The 14,421-nt window shown below is 43.5% G+C and overlaps 1 protein-coding gene and 1 pseudogene across 1 annotated transcript in view; one reads left to right on the top strand and one right to left on the bottom strand.

The window, feature by feature from the left end:
- DIP2C (disco interacting protein 2 homolog C) overlaps nucleotides 1-14,421 on the top strand; it is a 472,249-nt gene that overhangs the window by 205,405 nt on the left and 252,423 nt on the right. The window lies entirely within an intron of this gene.
- On the bottom strand, nucleotides 7,818-8,748 carry LOC124248387 (ras-related C3 botulinum toxin substrate 1-like; annotated as a pseudogene).

A 14,421-nucleotide genomic window follows, 5' to 3' on the forward strand; every position in this document is an offset into this window, starting at 1 on the left:
AATTGGTGAGCTCCAGAGCTGGCAGGGTACAGACATCATCTTACCCTGACTTCTCATCTTACAGGTAGTGACTTCCAGGGTCACACTGCTGGAGTGTGACCAAGAATGAGGCCGAGTGGCAGAGATGGAATTAGACCTGAAACAGTTAAGCTCAGTGTTGGCAAGGTTAAGTTTTTAACCCTCTTTTCTTCAGTTGAATAACCTGATCCATTCTTTGGCACCAGGGGGTCCTGCCACCAGGAGCAGCACAGCCTGCTTCGTGGGGCCATCTTTGATGCAGGGAGTCAGACCAAAAGCCTATTATGTGCAGTCTTCCCCCCAAACAAGAATCACAGTAAAGAATCCTCGTGTCCAACATGGCCTTGCTTAAATAGGAGATTGTGGGCTTCATGAGTGCAGTGTCATCACTGTGTGCACCAATTAAATCTGTTAGCAATTAAACCTCATTTTGCAATGCCTGGGATTAGACTCACTGGCTTTAAAGAACTGATCCTTTAACTTTACAATCATGAATATTTATTTGCCTGTAGTTGTGAAAACTGGGGAATTTGTGTTCAAAGTTTTGTGAAAATGCTGAAGTTTAAGCATTTATGTCATAGTATACAGATGGAATCATTTAAAGCTCTAGGACTCATATTAAATGCTTTTCTTGATTTTGTAATATTCATGTGTAGTATTCTCAATTAGCAAGTGTCAGAGGGCTTAAATTTTGAGTGATGTCTAAATTCACTGAATTTCAAGCGTTTCACTTAAAATGTTGTCACAACTAAGTGGAGCCAACAGTTTATGCCCTATAAATATATGTTGATTAAATGACACTTATGTTACACACATAAACTTTAGTACACAGATGTAGGCAATGTGTTAACAAACCTTAGGAGAAGAATCAATGCTTGTAATCTGCTCATTATCAATAAACATCATCTATGTTATCTGAAAAGACAAAAATTTAAAAAGCTAAAGGTTTTGTAATTTTCCGGTTTTCTACTTATTTGCCCAAATGTGAAAGTTTGACAGCTAATAGTTGATGGCATCAGAACAGAAAGATCATCACGTTTCAGAGTGTTGATGGCCCCAGCCCGGGTGCACAGGGAGAGGGCTCGGGGAGGGAGTAGGGATCATGGCAGAGAGCTGACAGCACCATGTGCTGGTGCTCAAGAAAGCACATGATCCAGTCAGGCTGGAAGAGTTCATCTATTTCCTGAAAGAAGTTGTCTCTTCCCATGGAAGACCTGAACTGTTTAAGTTGGGATATGCATCTTTATGTAAGAGTTCTTACTCGGAAAGCCACTGTGGGCCTGGAAACATTTTTTTTGTAATGCAGAAAGCATTTTAAATTCATATTTAACTTTTTCCTTGTCCATCTTAATCTCTAATAATTCTCTCTGCATATGTACAAGTCTTTAAAAATTATAATGCATGTTACAGTTGTTTTAAGCTCTATATTTAAAAATCATATTTGATGTTTCAGTTTTACTTCTGATAATTTTGTCAATGTATCTCTGTGTTTTAAATTTCGCAGTGGAATTTCCAACATGATCGCCCCAAAAAGTGGTGTTATGTGCAGTTAAGTTTTGCTTGTTGAAGTTCCTATATAAAAACCGTCCACCATCTTACCTTATTAACTCTAGCAATCTTGGTTCAAAAATCTTTGGATCCACTAAAATTTCACACAGACTTCTAAATTTGTTGCATGACCTTTTCATTTTAGTGCTATTTGTTAATTCAGATATTTTCTAGGGTGTTAGTAAACCGTGGAATTGTGGAGGTGGCAGCGAGCGTGCCCTAGTTTATTCATGAGCTTCCGTTCTGGGGAGAAGTGTCATTTTTCATGGTTGAGCTTCACATTTTCTCTGTCATACTCTGAGACCGGAGCAAGGTTTTTTGGGAAGAAGCAACCATTAAATGTACCTTGTCACCCTCAGTGTTTGGGTAGCTGAAGGTCCGTTTCCCTGAAGTCAGCATCCACCCCTTCACTCTGAAACAGCATGAAGCAGCAGCAGCAAGGTGTGGAATCTATCCTCCCAGTCAGTTGTGCGTGCTTAAGCACGTCATATGTCCGTACCTGGATTCGCACAAAGAAAAGAACATTAAAGGCACTGAGAGACCATTCCTGTTTCTGATGCAGTCGCGTATGTAGGTGGGTTGGGTTTCTATTGGTAACGAGTATTGATCAGACCGGCTTTGACAGTGAGGGTGATGTGTTGGGCCCCTGAGAGAGGCCGTGCTGCTGTCCTGCCCTGATGGTACCCCTTCTGAGATGTGCAATGTGAGTGGAGGTCAGAGCGTCTTGTCCATCGGTACTTCTTCCTGCAGGAATGGAGGCTGTGTGCAGGAAGGGAGTCCCCTCTTGTTTATTGCCATAGCTGGGCAGGGGCTACGCTCGGGAGACACTTGCTGGGTGAAATGATGATTGAATGAGTGGGTTCATGAGCCTGGAAACTTCAGAAGTAGTACGGGCTTTGGGTTTGACTGTTTATTGGCTTAACACCACTGTCCAGCCCTGGGCTCTTTTTCTAGTTTGTCTTCCATGGTGCCGCCTCACCCACGGTGTGTTCCCATGTGGTCACCACGTAACTGTCGCAGCCCCAGAACATCCTCCACCACATTGCCCCCAGGCCTTGGGGATGGGTTGGGGGAGAGCCGTGCCAGCCAGAGAACCAGCCCAGACCCTGCAGTCACAAGAATACCGGGCACTGGTTAGTTCAGGCCTGGGTCACCTGGGCCAGTTGCTCAGGCAAGGGCTGGGTCAGATTTGTGCTGCAGGGGAGGGTGAATATCGATGAAAAATATGCATATTATTAGCACAGCAGATGAGGAAGTGGGTACTAGATGGGCAACTTGAAAAGTCCACAGCAAGTTCCACATGCAGACCTGGGCTTACAGATCCGTTCTAGGTATTCCAGTCAAATGATGACTGTTAAAGTGGGCAAAATAATGAAATGGTCTTTGGACTAACTTAGAGTGGGTTGATCTAAAACAATCCTTCTTACTTTCTTTTAATAGTAATAATGACTTGCTTAAAGGATAATGGAGTTAGGAACAGGTTGTTGGAATCCAAAATTTTATTGTCCTAGGGGAGGATATCTATTATTGCAACCCACAAGAATTTTGATCAAACCAAAAGAGACAGTCTGGAGGCCTCTTCCTGGAGGAGGGGTGTAGCCATCACTGTCTATAGGACACTGAAAGTCGTCCTATTTGTGGATTGCTCCGTTAGTTATTGGACATACAGTTTTCCGCCAAACTATGTCCAGAGCTGCTTCTGGACATAAGCATGAAGTGCCGCTGGACACCGGTAAAATGGGTGCTGCAAACTGGCACACCTTTGCCTATGAATAGAGGGTGGTGCCGTTGGTGAGTCAGAACACTGGGTGTCAGTGTCAAATGGAAATTGCTGTTCGGATAAGCATAGCCGTTAGGTTCCTGACGACCTTTGCTGCTCGGAGACTTTCTCAGGAAGTGAGGGGTAGACCCACGCAGCATTGGTGGGAGCTTGAAACTGAGGGGTGACAGAGGACCACTGTTTATGTTCACTTAGGGCCCAGAGCCCCTCCTAGTGCTGCAGCCCATTTAGGATCACAGACGGTTATAAGAATGACCCTGATTTGGGAGCGGGATCTTGCTTCTAAGTTAGACAGGAAGGTGGATGTTAGTGTTTTCCTTTATCCGTAAAATTCTCTCACAGCCCCCCGCCATACACACACACCACCAAACTATGCTTAGTGAAGATCTTGCAGGGTCTCAGTGTTGTGCTTGAAATGTAAATTTCATATGGAGATGTAGCATGATTCCACTCATGTCATAATATTTCTTTTCAGCGAACTGCACTGAAGAGGTTTCTAGGTTTCCTTCCAACTTTTAGATGGCACCTAAGTGTTGCAAGACTTTCTGTTGACAAGCATGGTGAGATGGCTACTGATCAGTAATAGATGACCTCTTATGTCAGCACAAGTAGGGGTGCCTTGAGATAAATGCAGGGTAATGTAGATGTGTTTGTAAACTGTCAGTCAAAAGAAAGGGGGCATCTCTCTACTAGTGACAAATTTGCTTGGAGTATTGATTTTGTTTCAGCTCAGATGGAAAATGGTGAATGGCATTCAGTATAATCTTTCAAAAATCCATTTAGAAGGCATCCATATTTTGCTGTTTTCTTCCCCTTGCTATCTGGGTATAATGAGGAATTCTTTTTGTCATCATCACCAACCAGAAACTTGTATTGAGCACCTGTTCTTCTTGGGCACTATGGTGTGAACAGGTGGAATTGTCTCCTGTCCTCGTGGCCTCTCAGACCAGGTGTGAAGAGAAAGAAGATAGATTGTGGGAGGGCCGTGGGGAAGGAACATGGAGTTGGTATAGTGGGAAGGAAGCGTTACGGAGAAAAAAATTCATAGATACTAGGACTCCTCTCAACCCCTCTTCCTTTTGTTTGTTTTTTCGTTTAGCATTTCTGAAATGGGGATGCATTTTATGATCGAAGGGGTGTCATAGTTTAATTAGTGTATTTTTTTATCTTGCTGCTAGGTAGATTAATTAAAGGTGGGTAAATGTAATTAATACATTTGCTTTGAGTGGTAAGATTAGATTTGATGAATACAGTGATGCATGGAGAGGGAGAGAAAGGTATTCCAGGGAAAGAGAATGGACATTGCAGATGGGGACTTGTTTGTGGAATACAGAGCCATGGAGATGAGAATGGGAAGGGAGTGTAGTGCCCAGCTGTAGCGCAGAGTGGGACTGGTGGGATGGCTGAGTCCAGCACTGGACTGTTTCCATGGAGTCAGTCTCCACAGGGACTGGACTGACCGCCAGACCTGAATTTCTGCCTGCTCCTTTCTTCACAATCCCCAAGATGAGGAAAACGCCTCTACTGTGGGTGAATTATCGTCTAACAACCATCTCTGGAAACTGTTCTTGATAACTCTCTTTCAGGTTGGTGATCGCCTTGGACCTGGGAATTGGATCCACCTTGAGCCTTGCTTCAGGCTGTAGGTGCCATGCAGAATGGGATTGGATGTAGGATTGGTTTGGATGAAGGATTCGGGAGCTCAGTTCAGGAGGTCACCTGACATCCAGGCCTTGTCAGGGACATGGTCCATGTGGCATCACCCTGTGATGCCCTCAGGAGGTCCTTTGTGAGTCTGTGAACTTGGACGTCATCCACTCAGACTCCTAAAACATGGGAGTAACACTGTGATTCTGTATCATGCTCAGAGTGCATTGAAGACCTGTACATCTGCTTATTCAAGACCTACAGTGCTTGCTGCCTGGGGTGCTTTCCAGGAAAAGGTTTGTCTCCATAGGCCAGTGGGTATATTTTCTATTGACAGAAAATAACTGGTGGCCTGTGTTTCCTTTTTTTGTTTAAGTTGCCAAGAAAACCCCTAAAGCATAATCGCCACCCTGTTGGAACTACACCATCTCAGGTCCGTCTATTCCTTCTGCTTCTTGTGTTTCTATTCTGTTGAGATGCTGAGTTAATATAATTCCTCTTAACTTCAGATTTGAATTTGTTTCCTATTTTTTTTTTTTAGAAAAAGTACATTGATAAGCTTGTGTTGCTGTTTAACCGGAAAGCCAGGGGTGTGCTCATAGATCTGGGAGAATATAGAACACACAGGGGCATGCAGAGTGACCGAGGCCCAGTGTCTTCTCTGTTGCTCAAGAATATGTCTGCTTTCCCATTCTACAGGCCTGGGGTGAGGTGACTCTGTGCTCCTTGAACAAGGTGCAGTTTAAGCCGAAGTGTGACTAGTAATCAACTTGAGGATGTGCAAGCTGATTTTAAGTAGGGACAAGGGACAGCTATTGAGTTCCTTGCACTTTGACACGCAGGAAACAGAGTCTGATGTTTAAAAATTCCTCCCTCCACTGGATTGTCGCCAAATTGGGCAGAATAAATGATGTCTTCACTGCTTTTCCAGGGAAGTGGGTTATAGGCCCATTATTAAACTTGGAAGACTTTCTTGAATCCCCCTCTTAGACTTGTTGACAAGCCTGACGTAACCAGGAGGACTCGCGGAAACCAACGTTCACCTTCATGTTACTCCTCACACTGTCGTCTTTGGATGGGCAGGCCCCAGCGAGCACTAGGGGATAGGACCCCAAGCCCACCAGTGGTTGAGAATAACCTTCCAGTGTCCTTTGACCTTAGAAGTGGAAGCTCTTCCTGTGGGTTAGGTATTCCCTGTGATGCATCCCCTCAACCCAAATCAGAGGAATCTAGTTTTGAGCATAAATATGTTCTTAATGTCATAGCTTTTATGGCTGATCTCTACATATGGGGCTCATTAATTTTGTGTTGGTTCATCGTTGGTAGATCCAGGAGTTTCTTGTATTGATGGTGAATATTTACCATCACGTATAGAGAAGGGAGTGACCTTTATCTTTGTACTGAAGTCAGATGAGAAACTATTGCTGTGGGATCCCTGGGAGGTGCTTAACAGCTCTTTTTAGGGTTGAGTTCTTTTTTTAGATATCCTAACATCTTTTAAAGCTGCTTCACTTACAGACTACATATGAAAATCATTCTTGGAGTAGAAAAGGATATACTTCAGCAGAGTAACTAATAACTATGTATATGTTAAAAACATCAGCCAAAAGTTACCCCAAGTGTTAACCCTTCTGTTTTGTCTTTTATATTCACTTATGATTATTTCAGTATCAAAATTTTTTTTTTTTTATGATTCCAGGATTTATTAAGTCTTACATGCAAAACATACTGCTAATTGCATTAGCAAAAGATCAATGTAAAAACACTCCACAATTCTGCAACGGTCAATTTAAAAAATTTTGTTCTAGTGGTTGAAAGGTCCGACCTCGTATTCTTGCCAGTGGGTAAGTTGTACAGAATTCATTAGCACGAGCATGGGGTTTACAGAACCTCACAGACCCAAAGGAACATCGTTAGGCAGGGCAACACCGGGAAGCATGTGTCCACGGGGCGAGGCGAAGAGGGCCAGCGTTAGTCAAGGTGCAGTGGGGGGGATCTGGCAAGACAGCGATGTTAAGAAGGTTCATAGTTTAAGAATATCTAAAATATCTTAAAAACCGGAAAGCTGCAACACATGATTTTTACACCTAGTTACTAGAAAACTAAGGAAAGCACTTATTAGCTTTGAATAAAGTAAAATGAAAACAGGAATGCACTTTTTACTAATCTACAAAAGAAGTTTCTAATGCGTTATCAGAAAGATTTTATAATACAAGGAGGCATATTGCTCATGAAGAAGGGTGCTATAAGAAAAGCACGCACTAAGTTAGCGACTATGGGAATGACCAGTTCAAAGTGGAATTAAATGCCCGATTTCGGGCAGGGTGGCAGGCTTAGGAACGAGGAATGCTTCAGAGGACAGTTACGGATCATACCGACCGACCTTCATCGTCTGCTGCATTTGGCAGAAATTAACCTTTTAAAATGTTTACCCGTGACACTTTCATTCGGTTTAATTATTACGTGTACAATGTAGTGTAAATTAACCTCCACTTCATCATTTTGTCAAAATACTGTCTTCATCCTTTGATCACATCCAATGTCCCGCACACTCCACCCCAGGGCACCCAGGGCTGGAGCAGAACGCTTCATGGGACAGACACGTGAGGCAGAGTTCTGTTCAGAATCTCAGCAAAGCTAACACTAATTTTTTTTTAAAAATCTCACTACGAAATCAAAAAGCTTGATCCAAAGAGCTGAGTTGTTACCCTCATCCCATCATGAGCTACAGTACAAGGTTGGGTCAGAAACGCAGGAACTCGTCAGGGGTCTGCGCTAACCCCGAGCCGAGGGCTCCAGAAAGGCGAAGGCCTCACGCGGTTTACTGCTTAGTGTTCTCAGCACAACGCGACTTAGTTCACAAGGTATTTTGGCAACTCTCAAGCAAGAACAGGGGCTTTCGAAAAATAAGGCTTTAAGAAAGCTGGTCATTTTAGGGCTAAATTTTAATAGAACGTGAAAGTTTGAACTCTTACACTTTAAACAAACAAAACCTAGAAATTACTGATTGGTTCAAAATGGTTTTATGGAAAAACTAATCTGTAACAAAAACTTGGCATTGAGTGCGAAGGCTCCACTGTTTCTGAGCAAAGCGTACAAAGGTTCCGAGGGGCGGGCGGGCGGGCGAGGGCGCGGCCGTTCACAGCAGCAGGCATTTCCTCTTCCTCTTCTTGACGGGAGGCGGGCAGAGAACCTCTCGAATAGCTTCATGGAACAGTCTTGAGGCCTCGCTGTGTGAGCGCCGAGCACTCCAGGTATTTGACAGCACCGATCTCCTTGGCCATGGTAGGCCCTGTGGGTAGGTGATGGGAGTCAGCTTCTTCTCCTTCAGTTTCTCGATCGTGTCCTTGTCATCCCTAAGATCAAGTTTAGTCCCCACCAGGATGATGGGAGTGTTGGGACAATGGTGTCGCACTTCAGGATACCACTTTGCACGGACATTTTCAAATGATGCAGGACTCACAAGAGAAAAGCAAATTAAGAAGACGTCTGTTTGCGGGTAGGAGAGGGGACGCAATCTGTCGTAATCTTCTTGTCCAGCTGTATCCCACAAGCCCAGATTCACCGGTTTTCCATCTACCATAACATTGGCAGAATAGTTGTCAAAGACGGTGGGGATGTACTCTCCGGGAAACGCATTGGTCGTGTAACTGATCAGCAGGCACGTCTTACCTACAGCTCCGTCTCCCACCACCGCACACTTGATGGCCTGCATCTCGGCCGCTCGCGGGGCCGCGGAGGCGAGGAGCTGCGGGCGCCGGGGTGCGGGGGGCCGGGGCCGCTGAGCACGCCGCCTCGCCCTCCGCCGACTCTCAGTATCAAAATTTTTAAAGGTTTTTGTGATAATTTTAATTATGGAAAAGTTACTCTTAAAACTCAGCTGCATTTATAACATTTTAAAGAACTAATTGGATTACATTATTTGTTAACTTTTCCTGGGGCATTTTGCATAGTTACATAATTAATCTTTATCTCTTTGCCAGAAATCAATTTGTGTGTGTGTGTGTGTGTGTGTGTGTGTGTGAGAGAGAGGAAGATTGGCCCTGAGCTAACATCTGTTTCTTTTTGCTCGAGGAAGATTGTTGCAGAGCTAACATCTGTGCCAGTCTTCCTCTAGTTTGTATGTGGCATGCTGCCACAGCATGGCTTCATGAGCGGTGTGTGGGTCTGCACCCAGGATCCAAACCTGTGAACCCCAGGCCGCCGAAGCAAAGCACACAAACTTAACCACTGCACCACCAGGCTGGCCCTCAATTCATTTTTTTTTTAGATCAGAAACCTGAAATGAAACATTCCTTTCCATTAAGTGGTATTTAACTATGTGGCTATCAATTTGTGAGTGTGAGAACAAGATTATCTTGTATCTTTTGGGATAATTTTTACTTAACAGTGATACTGCTAAATGTTAAAATTATGGAACAGTTCGTTTCTTTGGAAATTAGTATTTGTATATTCACCAGGTGGGAGCTGTTGGAAATGTGGACATGAAAAAATTAAGTCGCATTCATTTTGTACAGAAAGAAGATGTTAAAAAACCACTTTTACTTTTTGCCACCCTGTGGTTGCTTAGCTACAGAAATGAGGTCATCACGGGTACTAGACTCTTGTCTCTTTCACTTCCACAATCAGAAGAAATACTCCTTAGCAAGCACAGGCGTCTACAGTTCCGACATTTAGACTCCTGAAGATCAGTCTAGTGGAGTAGATGATGACATTGGTGAGTGCTGGCATTTATCATGTGGGATTGCTACCCCAGATTGGGCTGCTGGAGCGAGAGCCACCAGGCCCAGAGGGCCTGAGACCTGCATCCTCTGGAGCGATGAGGACACAGAAGAAAATGCAACAAAGAAGCAGCAGTGCCTATGAGGGTTAGAGCCTGGGAACGAATAGTAGGGGCAGGTAGACACCTTCGAGCTAATGTGTGGAAGAAGCCAAGGCCTAGAAGGACTGGGACAGTGAGTGATGTGGCCCCTAGAGCTTGAGAACTCTTGTAGTAAACAGACATTAGCAGAAACTGCCCACAGGGAGGTTGTGAAGCTTTACTGGACAGAGATGGGAAAGATGCTCTGAGAGCTGTGCTGGCTGCCTGCAAGTGGGGAACACTTGACCTGCTCAGTTTCCTCGATTGGCTGGGGGTCTGTGTCCTGAAACACAATGAGCACATCCGCAGACATCCGCTTTAGTAAGCATCTGGAGTGAGGTGGCTTCAGCGAGGGTAATACACTCTCCCGGCTGGAATATGTGAAGAGAAGATGTGAGGAGACTAAGTACAGCCGCCCTTCCGGATCTGTGGGCCCTGTAGCCGCAGGGCGAAACGATGGTTGTGTCTGTACTGAAGATATACAGACTGTTTTTTCCTTGTCATTATTCCCTAAGCAATGGGGTATAATGACTGTTTATGTAGCATTTACATTGTATTAGGTATTATAAGTAGTCTAGAGATGATTTAAAGTATATGGGAGGATGTGTGCATGTTACATGCAAATACCAGGCGATTTTATATAACGGACTTGAGCATCCTTGGGTTTTGGTATGGAATCTCCCGTGGATATGGACAGATGACTGAGGTTCATCAGCATTGGCAGGTTTCTGTGATGAAATTGAGCATGTGTCGCCCAGTGAATGGGACAAAGTGACTTTTCTTCCCTCTGATGTGTCCAGTGTTCACATTATTCCTGCCCATATGTGGAAAAGAGAAGGCGTGACTGGGCAACTGGGTCCTTTTCATGTTTTCCAGTTATGTATTTAGAAATTTATGGGTTATGTACATCCTACATCCGAATTTTTCTATTATTAAGCTTGTAAACTTTTCAAACACTTATTTTCCCCATGGGGGGAAATACAGAGCCACAGAGCATGGCTTCCACATAGCTTAGCTTCCTTCCATGACGGGTGCATGGGGAGTGAAATCCTGTTTTCACCATCAGTGTTTGCAAATGCATGTCTCTGTATAAAATTTTGTTTTTCTTGAAAGTTCCAGTTAGATCCTTTTACTTAACTAGATATTTAAAAGTGTTGTGCAAATGGACCTGCCAGCTGCTATCATGAGTGAACATGGGTTTTGGGTTTGTTTTCCTGTGATAGATATTCTATTAGTGTAAATATTTGTATGAATGCTGAACACTGGGGGTGGTGTCATTTTTCTGCTTTTCATTTTCCTCTAGGTTCTATTTAATGACTTGCTTACTGTCAGAGTGTAACAGGCACAGTGCAGAGTGAGGATTACAGGCCACAGTGGGTACAGGCTTCGTGAAGATCAGCCTTTGGTTGAAACCCTGCGTAGGTGTCTGTTGCTTTTGAATAAAATTAAGTGACATTTCCATTCTCAAGGGAGACATATGCACACAATAAAACAACTGTCAAAAAACAAACCTTTTTTTTTTTTGAGGAAGATTAGCCCTGAGCTAACATCAGTGCCCATCTTCCTCTACTTTATGTGTGGGACACCTACCACAGCATGGCATGCCAAGCGGTGCCATGTCCGCACCCAGGATCTGAACCGTCAAACCCTGGGCCACCAAGAAGCGGAACGTGCGAACTTAACTGCTGCGCCACCGGGCCAGCCCCCCAAAATGAACCTTTTAGCTTACTGAGGTCCAGCAAATTTAGTTTGCAAAGTTGAACTTTTTTCTTGGAAGTCATTTATCAATAACTTTTTTTCCTAGAAGTCATTAATTCAGTAGTATAAGTTTAAATATATTTGCCTAAAACTCAGCACAAATTATAAAACCAATAGAATATTGATTTAGGTGTATGGCCCCTGAAGGAATAATACCCAGTATGCATAACATATTGGATACATGTGCTTAGAAAGCACAGAGTAGGACCACTCTTAAAATACACGTTTTTAACATACACTTTGGTTAGTAGATTTGCTCTACATTTGTAAAAACTCACAGTAGTTCTTAAGTAGTTTAGGGCACATATGAGTACATGTGTATGTGTAAACATCAGTGTTTTTCTCCCTCTCTTTAAACAAGACATCAGCACTCTTCTATACCAGTGTTAATAGTAAAAAACTGGTTTGTTTCATGATTAGAGGTCAATTTTCAGAAAATCCTTTTAATCTTTGTAAATTTAATTTACCTTAATAACATGCTTCTGGGACAAAACAAAACAAACAAACCAAGAAACACAAATGTTTGTGGACTGTATTGTAAATTTTCAATGCCACGTGCCTTAGGAAGGTAACGTTCACAAACAGAAAATGTAAAAGGGCCGTTTAGGGGCAGCTGATAAGAAAGCACTGGGGAAGAGCAGGGTGTGGGTCACCCGCACCTGGCCCATGCTTCATGGACATTGTAAGTGGCGGCTGCACTCTGCCTGCAAGATTAGGGGGAGCCCAGGAACAATGGGCAGGGATGTCACTGCTCCTTACTGGGTGGCAGGACAGAACACAGTCACAATTGTAGGTAGAAACTCTAAAAGACATAGACCCTGTTTGTTGTGGCACAGAGGTTAAAACCAAGTTTAACTTGTCCTTAGAATGAATGATATATATGTCCTGAAATATGTTACATTTGATAATTTTTAAAGCGATTGTGTGTGTGCGTGTGTTCAGTTGACATTCCCTGCAGGGAGATGAAGCATTGTCTTCACACCTACATTGACTGACCAGGTAATCAGCCCAGAGAGGTCTAATGCCTAGTGCAAGAGAACTTCACTGTGGGAGCTGGGCAAGCCTCACAGTCCTCTTTCCACCCTACACATTTCTCTAAAGAATACACAGTTGTAAGTCTTTTTAAAAATTTTTTGATGAGGAAGATGGGCCTAAGCTAACATCTGTTGCCAATCTTTCTCTCTTTTTTTTTCTCCCCAAAGCCCCAGTACAGAGTTGTGTATCCTAGTTGTAAGTCCTTCTATGTGAGATGCCACCACAGCATGGCTTGATGAGCGGTGTGTAGGTCCATGCCCAGGATCTGAACCAGGGAACCCTGGGTTGCCAAAGCAGAGCGTGTGAACTTAACCACTACACCACTGGGCCAGCCCCCACAGTTCTAAGTCTTTATGAAATCATAAAAATTAGGAATCCAGAAGAAGTTTTCTTAAAAAAAAAAAGTAAATGGCATGCTTTTTCTCTTTCTACTTTCCTGTGTAGGGTAAGCAATAGAAGCATATTGGTTTGGAATCAATATTGTTGGTTATTTCACATTGAATCTAAGATTCTTTGGTAACAGAATTTTTCCTTACAAAACAAGGACACAAAATCTTTCTCAGGTATAACTGTTCAGTCTGCCAGCCCCCCATTAGCTAAGCCATTGGAAGTCCGGTCTGTAGGGGCTGAAGAGGTTCTAACTGTGAGGGGTTTGCAGATAGGGCTGCACTCATGTGTATACAAGAGCACTCTAGAAGCAGACCCTACGACTCCATGGCACCCTGTGACCACTTAGAAAACCTCTCCCAGCAATTTCTTTACTGATAAGGCTCCCTGTTGCTTTTTACCACCCCCTGGCGGCTGGCTGAACAACAGCCTCCTGCAGGATGGCTGCCTGCTCTTAGGATGTTTGTGGGGCCAGCAGATGCTGTTGTTCAGGACATTGGATTCGAGGAACAGCTGTGCATGTGTATGTGTTGAGTATCTATAAAGATTTACGTGCATCTTAAACTTCTCGGACGAGTGAGTTGATATTGAAAATATATCTAGAAGAATAATAGATTTGACTATGTTACGCTTAATATCCAGGAGAAAATACTAGGTTTTGATGAAGTAGCTCTAAAGAAAACAGGAATGGAAAGAGTGGTGTGTTTTTTGCGTCAACATGACTAAGAAACATCCTGGTCATTCTGCGCCACCATCCCAGAATTACTAGAATGTCGACATTGGGCCAATGTAAACACTATTGATCTTTACAAAAGGTTTGATCCGGCAGCCTCAGAGCAGATGAATAACTGTGCTGGGTTTAAATCCGCACGTACATGGAGGCATCTGAAACATTCAGCCATTATTCATACTGAGCTATTCATATTCAGCTCTTAGGGTGTAACTGCTTGCTTTCTCCTTGTCCTTCTAGACTTTTGTCTGCATTTCAATGGAAGAGTTTTTGTTTAGTTTGTCTTTATTGCTCAGTAGGCTCTAATGTTTAAAATACCAGCTACTGTTTCAGTAGGGCTGTCTCCACACCTGCCCTGCACCATGGGAGAGCAGAGTAGAGCGTTACGGAAAACAGGAGAATCTGAAAGAGGGAAATGTCATTGTTGACTGGCACATGGCAGTGCACCTTCTTGAGTAGTACCTGTGTATTCAGGGTAAATGGGAAGTTTAGGAAAGAGAAAAGTTGAGTAAAATAATGGTTTTAAAAAGCATAGCAAACAAAACCAGAGCTCGATACTCTAGAACACAGAGCAGGGGTCTTGGAGATGACAGATGTGGGCCTCAGTCTGGTTTTCTCACTTTGCATCTCCAAAGCCTGCTCTCCTCATCTCTAAGT

This window comes from Equus quagga, chromosome 12 (genome assembly GCF_021613505.1).
Source record: "Equus quagga isolate Etosha38 chromosome 12, UCLA_HA_Equagga_1.0, whole genome shotgun sequence".
NCBI classification, from domain to species: Eukaryota; Metazoa; Chordata; class Mammalia; order Perissodactyla; family Equidae; genus Equus; species Equus quagga.